Below are 12,598 nucleotides of genomic sequence, written 5' to 3'. Positions count from 1 at the left end.
TTAGTAGACAAGGGGGTAGGAGGGCAAATAATTTCGCGAAGGTTTAAGCTCACGGCGAAGAGCTTACCGCGAACCTTGCCGCGAACATAAAACCACCGCGAACTTTTCTGCATTTACAGTACTTCCAGTCTGGTATTGGAGGCCCCCTTTCCACGAGAAGCGACCAAAATTAGATTTGTGTGGCCCTTGATTTCATAGTTGGAATATGGTGCAAGATATAAAAGTATGGTGTCAAAAAAATTAGACAGTTGGATACGGTCTTCGCAACCATTAGATCTGCATGGAGATTAAGTTACTAGTATATAACATTGGAAGAGCAGTCGACACGTTTACGAAAAAAAGTTGGATAGCTTGGCTTGCTTCTCAAGAGGTGAAATCAACGTATGACCTCTGAATGACTCCTAACATTTACCCACGGCAAATATTTGTACTCGAAACCCCGTACAAAAGTGCGCTGGGTAACACCGGATGCGACACCTTATTTTGTTGAGTTGTCAACCACTTCATATAGCCTGTACAATAGCGAGCGCTGTGTGCCGATTTTCTAGGAGGCTTAAAACCTGCTAAGTCTGTGGATCTTTCTTTTGTTGAAATTTAAAGTCACGCCTACACACAGGCACGCTTATTTGTTCAGGTCTCATTTGCCACCAATCCTTACGTAATGTTGACGTACTTCTTTCCACACGTACGTTACGTCACTTTACACAGCGTTCTTTGTCAAATGCTGTAGTTGTATTATCTTAGAATGAACCACACAAAAATCATGAAGCGTATGATTTTAGTAGGGGAAGGGCTAGCAACTCCTCCATGTAAAAGATAAAGTTCGCTACAGATACAGATATGTGCCACTAGGCACTACAAGGGAAACCGTGACAACAAAATCATTTTTAGTCTCTACCAGACTCTGTAGGTAGCTGCCAAAACAGGTAGACATGCTGTACTCCCAGGCCGACTAACTCATCTGATGTACTATCTGTCCATTTGTCCGATTTCTATTTTTCCAGCGACCTATAGAGTCTGGAAGAGACTATTATTGTCATTCAAAGAGATTAAAAGTTCGTTCCGTTATCAACGAAGTCAGTTATTTTTGAAACCATGAATTGGACTATCAAACAGTCTTTGAGGCCGTCGAACAAACAGCTACCTTGACAAGTGTTGACCTAAACCACAGCAATTATACGGGACAAAGTCGGAGTTGAAAGCTGGATTAAAGAGACGGTGAATGAAGACCAACAAAGCCTCCTTGTAGCACAAGGATGACGTCATATGAGATCAAAGGAACAGGGGTTATCAAAGGTCACATTCGTGAGCGTCACGCCCTGATGTTTGTGATTATATGGTTATATCATATCTTCATTTTGTTATAACTGATTTGTTACAATGTTTTAGCAATTATGCCTAATTTTAAAAGAGTTGATATACAATTCAATTCTTTATCTGCATTTTCAGTAGCCTGACGAATCGCGCGCGGGCCCGGCTGAGAGCTTGTGTAAATACAGGCTTTATTTTCAGCACCGTTGCCAAAAAGGTTATGTTTTTGGTAGCGTTCGCATGTATGTGTGTACAATGTATGTCGTTTAGCAGCATAACTCAAGAAGCTATGGATGGATCGTCATGAAATTTTCTTGTGGTTGGGTCTTGTCCGATCGAAGAAATGTTTAGAATTTGGGCCCCCTGATGGCTTTCTTTGTGGTACTGCAGCAGTGCATAAAAGCTATGGTCACAATATTTGGGTGGTAGATAGTTCTTTTGCTCGGGAAGAAGTGACATAAGTTTGAGCCTTCTAGTCGCTTTCTTTGGAACTGCAGAGGCGTTTCAGTTGCAGTTTTTAAAGGAGTTCACGGGATAGGTTACAAAAGGAGTGTCTGCAAAAATTGTCGTACCTGCCAAACTAATCCAGACAAGCGCTTATACAAGAAAAGACGCGCAGTAGACAACCAGTTCCGCACGTCACTCTAACAGACATTGACACTATTTTCCTCTCGCTAACACAATCTGTCACCGGCAGGGATATTGGTGGTGTTCCGAACGTGTCTGTCGCGTTGTGTGTGCGACAGGGGTGGCAGACTTTCGGCGGGTTCCCTGCTTTGATGTTGTCTCACGTGCAGGCCCCAACACCCGCGCGACACCGGGCAGGTCTCCGTGCGTGCCGCTGAACGGGTTCTACCGCGGACACCTGTTTGTCGAGTCACGACTCGGCGGTAACCTCGTCCACACGGGGGTCTGCGACCTTGGCATTCGTCAGTACATTGCGACAGCTGAAGAAGAAGTGTAGACAGTACACCTTCCCTCCGAAAATAATTTCATCAGGTTGGTAGAAAATAGGATATGGGAGATTCTTTATACACAACCAGGTATTGATCTCACCTGCTAATGTTTCGATGTCTATCAGACACCTTCTTCAGAGCTTCTGACTGGAGTACTGCTTCTCACCGCTATAAGTAGCCGATGTAGGTGGTGCTTTTGCGGTGAGAAGACTGTCCCAAATATGGCTAAGTTTGTATCCCCCCTCGTCTCGGTTCATCACCGGTGTTGTACCACCAAGTACACCTTCCCTATTCTCCAAGCAGAGGCTTTGTGTGTGTGTGTGGGGGGGGGGGGGGGGGGGCGGCTAGTAGTGGCCGCGAAAAGAATCAATGACCAGTTGCGGAATTTGCCATGGAACCGACATGTGTGCTGACCCTGACCCTGCCCTTGTTTTAACAGTGGACAGGCGAGCAAGGGTCAGTGGTCAGATGGACTGACCATGGCAGGACCCAAAGTAGCCTCCGTTGCAGGCCTTCCCACTAGCGTTTTACTAGCGATTTTTTTTCTCAATTTTTTTTGGGGGGGAGGGGCGTATCTGCTTGAGCCCCCGTATCTGCTTGGGCCCCGTATCTGCTTGGGATCGTGGTCCTAAAAAAATTGAAAAAACAAATCGGGATCCAAACAAAATTTGCAAAAAAGATCGCTAGTAAAACGTTAGTGGGAAGGCCTGCAACGGAGGCTAGACCCAAAGGCTGTTCTATGGGACCGAATAGTGGTGGACAGGGTTTGCTATCGGCTTCGCGCGCTATGGCCACCGCTCGCGCATTCAGGCAAGCACACCGGGTCACCCCTTCTCTTCTACATGAGTGTGTTGGGCTCTTTTATGTGGAGAAGTTTAACGCTTTTGTGAGGGCAAAGACTTGTGAAATATTTTGTGCCAAATGTATGAAAGTAGCAAATTAATTTTGAAATTTAGAAGCTAACATGTGCAATCTTCGAATATGCACCGCACAGAAAAGAGATGAAATGCATGTGTATAGACTGATGACATTGCCAGGGACAGTTTTAAACAGCACGTTACGTAACAGCTCACACATCTCCCATGGTTCTACTTTGTTTGTTTGTAATTGTACCCGGTAAACCGCCTGATAGCGTCATGGCGTAACGCACCAGGTTTGTACTGAAGCCGGTACAAGCTGCATATTTATTTGATCCACTCACACCCGGAAGGACCCCTACTCTTTTCGATAAGCGTGGTGGGTTCTTTTACGTGTTCGAGGTGTGGCTCTCCTCAAACAAGGGACCTGCTATCCGAGGGACGTCCCTAACCGAAGCTAGGTACTCATTTTCACCTGAGCGAAGTGGGGGAAAGTCATGTAGAGTGCCTTTCCCAAGGAACGTCAACGAGACAAATCAGGGAACCCCGGATTTGAACCCAGGACCTCTGGGTTCTGGGCCAAACGCCCTGCCACTGCGCCACCGCGATGCCACTTCAACACCTCAAGTTACAGGTATGTCACACCGGTAACACGCCACGTGCCGCCCATTTTCCCTCCCTGTTGTCCTAACACGTCGGATAATGGAGACCGGACCGTCTGCAATGTTTTCAAGTCCGGTTCACCTGTGAGGGAAACACGGTGAAAGAACGCAGGTCGTGTTTTCACACCTTTCAGGTGACTGGTGTACACCTGTGGACGCCGTTCATCATGGCTGACACTGAGACAATGAATGTATGTAAGGGTCACAATGTGGAAACTGGGAAAGGAAATAGGGCTGGTGACCATGTGATCATGTGTGATGACAACTTATTTGCCGTTGAAAAATTATACCCGATACGGGGAGGAGAGACAGAAGTGAATCGAACACTACAGAAGAACAACGAGTACCACAAGCTTTGACATATCGATGTGACAGACGTCATATACCGCGACATGAATGAATGAAGACCTTTATTATACGCCAGAAATAGTTACTCAAGCAACTGGATAAAATTCTATCCAGTCGCTTGAGTTTTGAAAATTTCAAAATTTTATCCAGTTGCTTGAGTAACTATTTTTGGCGTATCTTGCTACCTGGATGTCTAACCTTCATCAACGAAGACCTTTATTGTACACACATGCCCACTGGGGTCAGTGCAGGTCACAACAGAAAACGTCACACATGTCACAGCTAGCAAATACAAAATATACAATGATAAGCTAGCACTAGTCTAATAATTACATGCATTTGGCATCTTCTCGCTTCTTAGGTGAACGACCTGTCACACCTGATACTTCGAATATCTAACTGTAAGCGTTGTCTAAAGCTATCTAATGGGGATGTGCAGTACTTAGTAGCACTGTGACGAGTTCCACTCTACGATAGTTCTAGGGAAAAACGGACATGTCCCAACATCTGCTTTGAGAACGTATACGCACCACCTGTTCCAATTGCAACCAAGTAGTTTTTTTAGGTGCAGGTCTTTCTTTGCTGTTTAGAAAGTGGGCGAGTGTTGAGAATGAAACTCGATATCAGGTTTATGATCCAATTGAAAGAGTGACAGTTATATGAAGAGTAACGGAAAGAGGGCGGGTCAAGGGCGCATTGTATGGATGAAATAAAATCGTTGGACAAACTCATGTGCCATCCAATGAGTCAAGACGTGTCCTGTTGTCTCTGTGTCAGGCTCTAATCTCCGAGCAGATCTATAGGTTGCAAAGACCGTATCAAACTGGCAGAGGACGTATGCTTGGATTGCTATACAAGCTCCTTCTTCCAGTTGGATACGGTCTTTGCAATCCATTGGGCCTGCTTGGAGGCTATCAGGCTCCAGACGTGGCTGTTATTTAAGACTAGAAATCGGCCAAATAGACGGATGATATACCAGATGAGTTGGCCGGCCAATTGATACAGTTTAACAGGCTGGCAAACTCCTCTGGTATATTACCTGTCTATTTGGCCGATTTCTAGTCTTTACAGCCACGTCTGGAGCCTGGTAGAGGCTATTTCTGTGATGGTAGTGTAAACTCTGTGTTTGTTACTGTGGCCTGTGCCCCGTCTTCTATAAACATAAAAAAAGCTGTCACGCAACAGTTACACACAAGCCAGGATGTGACTAAGTGTCACTAGCATCCCACGTATTGTGCCTCAGTACCCACGCAGAGGTTCGTCTCCGGCTTGTCTTTGACGTGTTTTAGGCGTTTTTGTCCGGCTTTCTATTTTGCCCCGTTTTCTTTATGTCGCCAAGGCATATATACTCCCTTCTCCAGAAATAGACGACTATTGACGACCGACAAAGCCCCACGCCTGACGGCCACGGACTTGTCAACACTTCTTTAATCGCGTTGATACCTTCGCGTCACGCAGAAGTCGTGCACCAGTGCCTGGCTTTGACCGTGAACCATTCAGTGGCGTTGACGCCTGTCGGCTGCCCGCGCGAGCCACAAAACCGTTTTCTCGCGGCACGTCAGTTTGGCTAATCCCACCTCTCCAGGAGAAGTGCATGTCGGAAATGCATCAGTTCTCAAGTTCAAGAACAAAAGTAGCACGGACTGTTCGACGTGTCCCGCGCCCTAACGTTACCACAAACACTTAATTTCAAAACTTAGAATAAAACAGAATGAAATGAAATGAAATAAAATAAAAGAGAACGAGGAAAGACTATTTTTGTTGTGAGCTCAGAAAACGAGGGAAGTAAATGTGTATTCTCCTTGCGTGCCGTGAGTTCAGCTAGAAAGCGTCTCTGCGTACGGTACATTGGGTTCTCCTGGCCTTCTGTCTGAAAGTCTTGAAAAAATTCCCATTGTTCCTTTCAAGACGTTCAGCTGACGTCCTTAGATCCCTGTCAAGGTCGATAGGGACTTGTTTTGTTCCCATCTTAGCTGCTTTCAAGTAGTTCCACTAGGCGTGTACTTTATTGTATGTGTCGGTAGGCACTGTGGTTTGAACTTCAGAAAGGCGAAGACATTGGAAACGCATTTGTATACATATGCAGCATTTGCGCGAAACAGGAACACTGTGCTAGGCATACTAGAGCAGCATGCAAGCTATTTTGCTGTTTCCGTAGTAGGGTATACTAGTTTTCTTAAACTTGAAGAGATGGGTTGCTAGCACCTCTTCAAACACTGGACTCCCATTTTACGTCCCTTCCAAAAGACGGGTGCAGCCCCAACCGAGATGCCCTTCCCAGGGTTTTAACAAGGCTCTCCCAGTTAGCAACTAATTGGAACCAGGATCTCATCTGTGATTCTGCTACCAGTTGGGCTTTAGGTACATCCCTAATAGTCTCCAAGCAGACCCAACGGACTGCAAAGATCGTATCCAACTGGAAGAAGGATCGCTGTTAATATGACCACAAGGAGGAGCAGCGACACCATTATTGAATAGAAATGCTCCTCCCTGATTGAGTTGTGGCAGACCTTGGGTTGCAAAAGCAATGTCTTTCTGCCAGTTGGATACGGTCTTCGCAACCCATAGATCTGCTTGGAGATTACATCCCTAGAAGACTATGTGCGAGACTACAGGCAGCGACGTAGGTGGAACATATGCGGCGTATCAGCATTGACGTGTCGATCCCCTCAGATACGGCGGCGTTATCTTGACAGGTTTGCCGAGAACCTGTTTGAAGGACGGGTCCGGTAGTGGCGTAGGAAAATTAACGTTGTGTTTCTTATGACGACCCTGAAAAAAAATTGGGTCGGTTGGTAGGGATTCTCTCTTTCTTTTAGAATTCGACCGAAGTAATAAAGAAAATACAGTTTAACAATGTAAGAAAATGCGTCAGAACACTGGTATATTTAACATCATATTGTAATTATACAGATATACATTGTACAACTTACTACAAGTACAAGTATGTTGATAAACTGAACAAAGACTAATAATGTTTACTACACATTCTTACATCCGCTGTTCAAAGTGAAATTGAAATTTACAAAAGTGCTTTGAATTTTGTTTTGGTTCATCACTCATATAAAAAAGATAAATATGTCTCTTTCCAGGGGTCGACTAAACAAAGAGCTAGGGTCGGCAGGTTTTTGCTTACTCTCCAAGCAGAGCATGAATTTCGGCTGGTTTTTGACGTGTTTTTAAGCGTTTTTGTCGGGCTTTCTACTTTGTCATCTTTTTTTGCTAGAGTCGGTCGCGTAACCGGAAACTGGAAAAATAGTAGAAATTTGCCAAATAGACAGATAACATGCCAGGTCGCAAACTGTACTCCCTGGTCAGCTAACTCCTCTAGCATGTTATCTGTCTATATGGCAAATTTCTACTATTTTTCCAGCGACCTGTGGAGCCTGGTACTAGGTCGCAAACTGTACTCCCTGGCCAGCTAACTCCCCTGGCATATAATCTGTCTATTTGGCAAATTACTACTTTTTCCAGCTACCTGTGGAGCCTGGTGGAGGCTATACCGCGCTCACACACCGAAACCTCCCGGCTTTATTTACGGATTAGCCGAAGATTAGGCCATAATTGGAGGCACACATGCTCCTTTAATCTACACATTTTACCGCGATTGTTTTCGGATACGGTTTCTCACGACGTGTTTTGCCTTCCAAGTCCCTAGATGAAACTTCTGTTTAGAGTAAACAATTCCTGTTGCGACTGTCTTTGAATGTATTTCGTCGTCTAGTATCTCGCTGGATGCACGACTGTTTTCATGGCCCATACAGGCCAAGGCATCGGCTCTAGGGCCAACATGCCCCCAATAAATTCTACAGCAGGTCCCCCTGCCAGTGAAACATGTCATACATATTATAGAGATCGGGGGTATGGCATCCATGCTAGTCGTCTTCGTTTCTGACATGTACTATTATTCTCATGAAACTTCTTATGTGGAAAGTTCGTTCAAACTAAACGCTTCTTGTTGTGACTGTGTCTTTGAATATCCCGATTTCGTCCTATCATCTACAGGATCCTACAGTACTTGCCAATTAAGACAAATTGCCGCCGTCCTCCGATTAACACTCGGAAGATTCAAGGCACATTTTTATCGTGCCAAGAAACAGACCGGAAAGATACGACGTGGTGGTGTGGAATTGAAAGCAGCGATCGCCATTTTTTTTCTTACATCAAGCTGGACTCTCCCAAATCTAGAAGTCCATTTTTGTCATCGGATTTTAGATTTTCCATATAGAAGTCTCAGAAAAGAAACCAATCGCTCTTAAGTTCTATTAAACCTGGTCCCACTCCCTCTTCGGTTCCCGAAACAACCAGTGGTGCCTAGAAGGACAAATAAGGCAGATGATAACTGGTAAAAAGTAGTTCGCCGTTAGAAAATAATCACATTAATTCTGCCTTATCACATTGATTGATACAAAGCAGTCACGGTATGAACGGCTTAAGATGCGAAGAGCAACACAAGAAATGCGTTTTTTTCAAGACGGTCTGATAGATATCATACAAAAATTGATTCATCCTTTCTTGACTTTTCCTGTTTCAAAAGACAAGACAACATCGCCCCTCTGCTCACGTTTCGCCAAAAAACATTACTGATTTGATTGACAGTGATACAATAATAATAATAACTTTATTTCACAACAATCGTACAGGGTACAAAGTATGGCATCTACTGGTACATATAACTACAGTTCTATCACTCTATCTATCTAATACAAGATGGTGTAGTGGTATGGGATAACAATGGGATTTTACAATCATTGGAGGAGTTACATGAACAAACTGCATCATATTCGAAGTTTCAATCAACAAATGTCCTACCGCGTCCAGCAATTGTGTATACATGCCCCTGGCCCTGTTTTACCTGAAATGGGTCACTGTGCCAGCACCCTAGCCTCCGTTGCAGGCTCTGAAGCGGCTGTTTGGGGGGCTTAATAATGCACTTTTTGCAGCCAGCCCGTAACTATCAGCCATCCCGTAACCATCTACCGGCAAAATGGTTACAGGGTGGCTGATAGTTACGGGCTGGCTGCAAAAAGTGCATTATTAAGCCCCCCAAAAAGCCGGTTCAGAGCCTGCAACGGAGGCTACCAGGACCCAAGGTGATTACCAACATATTTACTTTTTCACAAGTAGGGCAGAAATGTTTAGAGTTAAACGTCAGGGCATCGCATTATCAGCTCGTCCATCAAGCTTTGGCTGCAGGAGCTCTCCGAAGACTAAGCCCCGTTCTTGAGAGTCTTCATTCGTGTTGAGTTAAAGCTGTTTTTTCCCAACAAACTGACTTTTAAGAGTTTAAGTCGCTTGAAATGTTACAAAAACAGGTTTTGGGGAAATTCAAACAGAACTAAACCGGGCAGAACAAAACACGAGGCTGACAATAAAAGCTGCAACTAATCATCTTATTATTAATTAAATAAATTTGATGGCGTATTGATCATTGATTATACTTATATTCTATACGATACTATGCTGCATTACATTATGCTTTACTATACTACACTACACTACACTACACTACACTATACTATACTATACTATACTATACTATACTATACTATACTATACTGTACTATGATATGATATGCCAAAGCAGTATATGTAAGAAAACCTCTACGTTGCTTTGTCCAGAATGTCTTTGGGTCAGTGTAACTTAAACGCCATACCTGATATGATCATCGTGATAGTGACATCTAAACACCCGGACTGACACGTCGTTTGACTCGTGATGCTTGTCGGCTCCCTCAGATGTCAGAATGATTGACAGGCGATGTCCATAAACCTGCACCAGACAAGGACCAGGAGGTGTTGCGAAACTGCAAAACACGTGACGTGGTCGTTGCCTGGGTAGCAGCCTCCACGTTCATATTCTTCTGTGAGGACAGAAATAAACATTACTTGATGCTTACAACGGAAAGCAGGTGTCACGTTTGCGTGCTCATCGAGACATCGGTATTACTTTCATTATACAAGTTGGAAAAGATATATTACACAACTGTGTATAGCAAATGGGGAGTCATTCCTTATTTCTGGAAATTGTCTTAGTGTTTAGGCTATGTTTTATTTTTAGAAGATTGTCGCTGTGAAAGAGTAGATGTTGATCGTTCAGTTGTTCAGACGTACCGACTTCGGGAATTCAAACTATTTGTTGTTTCGAGTCGCTGCGCCGTCCCAGAGTCGCCCCATAGATTCAGGAGCACGTCACAACCGACGGACGGCTTGCCTGATTAACGTGAGTTTCGTGACGACACTTCCAACTTTGTAGAGGCTAATGACCTAGAAGCCACCCGAGTGAGGGGGTGTTCACTGAACATCATAGATAAAGGTACAGCGGGCGACCTCAGACTGAGGACGAAGCATGACACTTTTTCGTTAGGTAGTAGTAAAATGCGGCTTCGCAGGAGGTGGTTTCAATGTGGACCAGGGGTTTTCAATATATGTGACTTGGAGCGTTCAGACTACCACATTAATCCTGTTTATTAGGTTACTTCGGCCATGAGTAGGCATTAATGTGGCCCGTACTCTTCTCGGTAAGGAGTTGAGTTCTTTCACCTGCAGAGGATTGTCGCCATGAATAAGCTACCTTGTACACGGGGCCGCCGGCTTTACGTCCCCATCCGAAACAACCATGCGACTTTTTTTAGACGTATCCATCGTATGCAAGTACATTTGAAAATGAACTGGCGACTGTCTATGAACAAGACACGAATTCAGTTTCGTTCAGAATATTCTTGATTTTTGCCACTATAAAAAAAAACGAAAAAAATTGAAAATGGGGAAAAAAGAAAATGCTTTACTTTGGACAACTTCTGTCATTTGGGTGCCGTGGAGAAGATGATCAACTGAAATACTTTATACATATGTGTACCTTATTTGCATAATCAATGAGACACACTCATAATACATCAGTCGAAAAAGTTAAAAATCATTTGGCGAAGGTATGAGGTCGTGGAACACACGTTCTCGTTTCTCTTTCACTCCAACTTTCCCTATCTTCATTCTCGTTCTCATTGCTTTCTTCCGTGTTTCCCCCACTTCCTCTTTGATTTCTTGAGAATCTTCTTCGTTTTGACCTTTCAAGTGCTCGTAACATTCTCTGTGAAGTCGGTCCCAGAGTAAGAAGCGTGCATGTGTTTGTTGACTCCGGAGCCCGTTCAATACACTTGTCGTCTGCAGACTGCACACTTGACTGGGTGACGACCTAGCAGAAGAAGAAAGACAACTTATCGCGGACCCACCCATGAACAATTACAGTTCTGACTTATCTAAGTAGCGACGCCTCATGCACCGAGAGGGCCTGAGAAGGGTATCCTTGTTGGAGCTGCACCGTCTTTTAGAAGGGACGAAAAATGGGGGTCCCGTGTTCGAGGAGGTGCATCGAGTACGTTAAGCCCCCGTCACAAATCAAGAAATTAGCTCGGCCGACTTGTCGGCGAGCTCCAAATGGCGATTTTCGGGCGAAGTACGACCGACGTCCTGCCGATTCTACGGGCTTCGGGCGAATTTTCGGAGCTCGGCCGACGTTCGCGTGTCACTGGAAGCTGCGCTTAAATTCAGCGAGGCCTCGGCGACGATTTTTGAACTCGCACAGCTCGTCAACAGTTTGCCCGTAGCTCGCCCGAGCAACGCCCAGCGCTCGGCCAATATTCGGGCGGGCATCCGAGGATTTTAGACCCGATTTTTGATCGGTCGGAGGTCGCCCGAACTCTTCGGCCTCGTGCGAGCCTCGCACGGGCCTTGAACAATAATCGGACGACCGTCGTCAGTGTTCCGGCCGACTCATGAAAAGTAAGGCGTGCTTCGGGCGAGCGTTGTGCAGGTGTTGATGGGAGCTTGGACGGGCCTCGGCCGAACTCCTTCTTGTTTATAGATAAAAGGAAACGACAGTTTGGTTTATAACATAAGGTGATAAATGATACTGTAATATTAACTAATACTAATTTCAACTTGTCGACGAATGCTGCCAAACTTTTCTAATGAAAGACAATTCAATGCAAAGTTAAATTTTCTTTCAAAAAAAAAAATTATAAATAAAATGTTGACACCGAAGACAATGCTTCTTGTTTCAATTTGTATATTAATGAACTGGGGCTTGACTTTTGAGGTTTGACTTCACTTCCTGAGTTTTTTCTCCAAAAAATGACTAGTTGAAAGTCCACTGAGTCATTATAGATTTATGTTTGTCTGCCGAGGCACGCCCAGGCGTCGGCAGGGCGTCGATAGGCTTGTCAACGGTCGGTCGAAGCTCGGACGGCGTTCGCCCGAGCTTCGGTCGATTTCTATTTGGTGAAAATTTTTGGATCGGGCTTAAACGACTGATCTGTTGACTTTGTGGCTCCTGCACTTGTATTTTGATTGGTCTATAACAAAATGCCTCTTTATGTGATTATTTTCAGTGTGCCCACCTACTTCACTTGTGCCCTACAGATTTGCCACAACTCAGAAAGTAAAGTTGGTCCAAATTTGAGATTGT

This window comes from Branchiostoma lanceolatum, chromosome 14 (assembly GCF_035083965.1).
Source record: "Branchiostoma lanceolatum isolate klBraLanc5 chromosome 14, klBraLanc5.hap2, whole genome shotgun sequence".
NCBI lineage: Eukaryota > Metazoa > Chordata > Leptocardii > Amphioxiformes > Branchiostomatidae > Branchiostoma > Branchiostoma lanceolatum.
Note: the sequence above shows the minus strand (reverse complement) of the source record.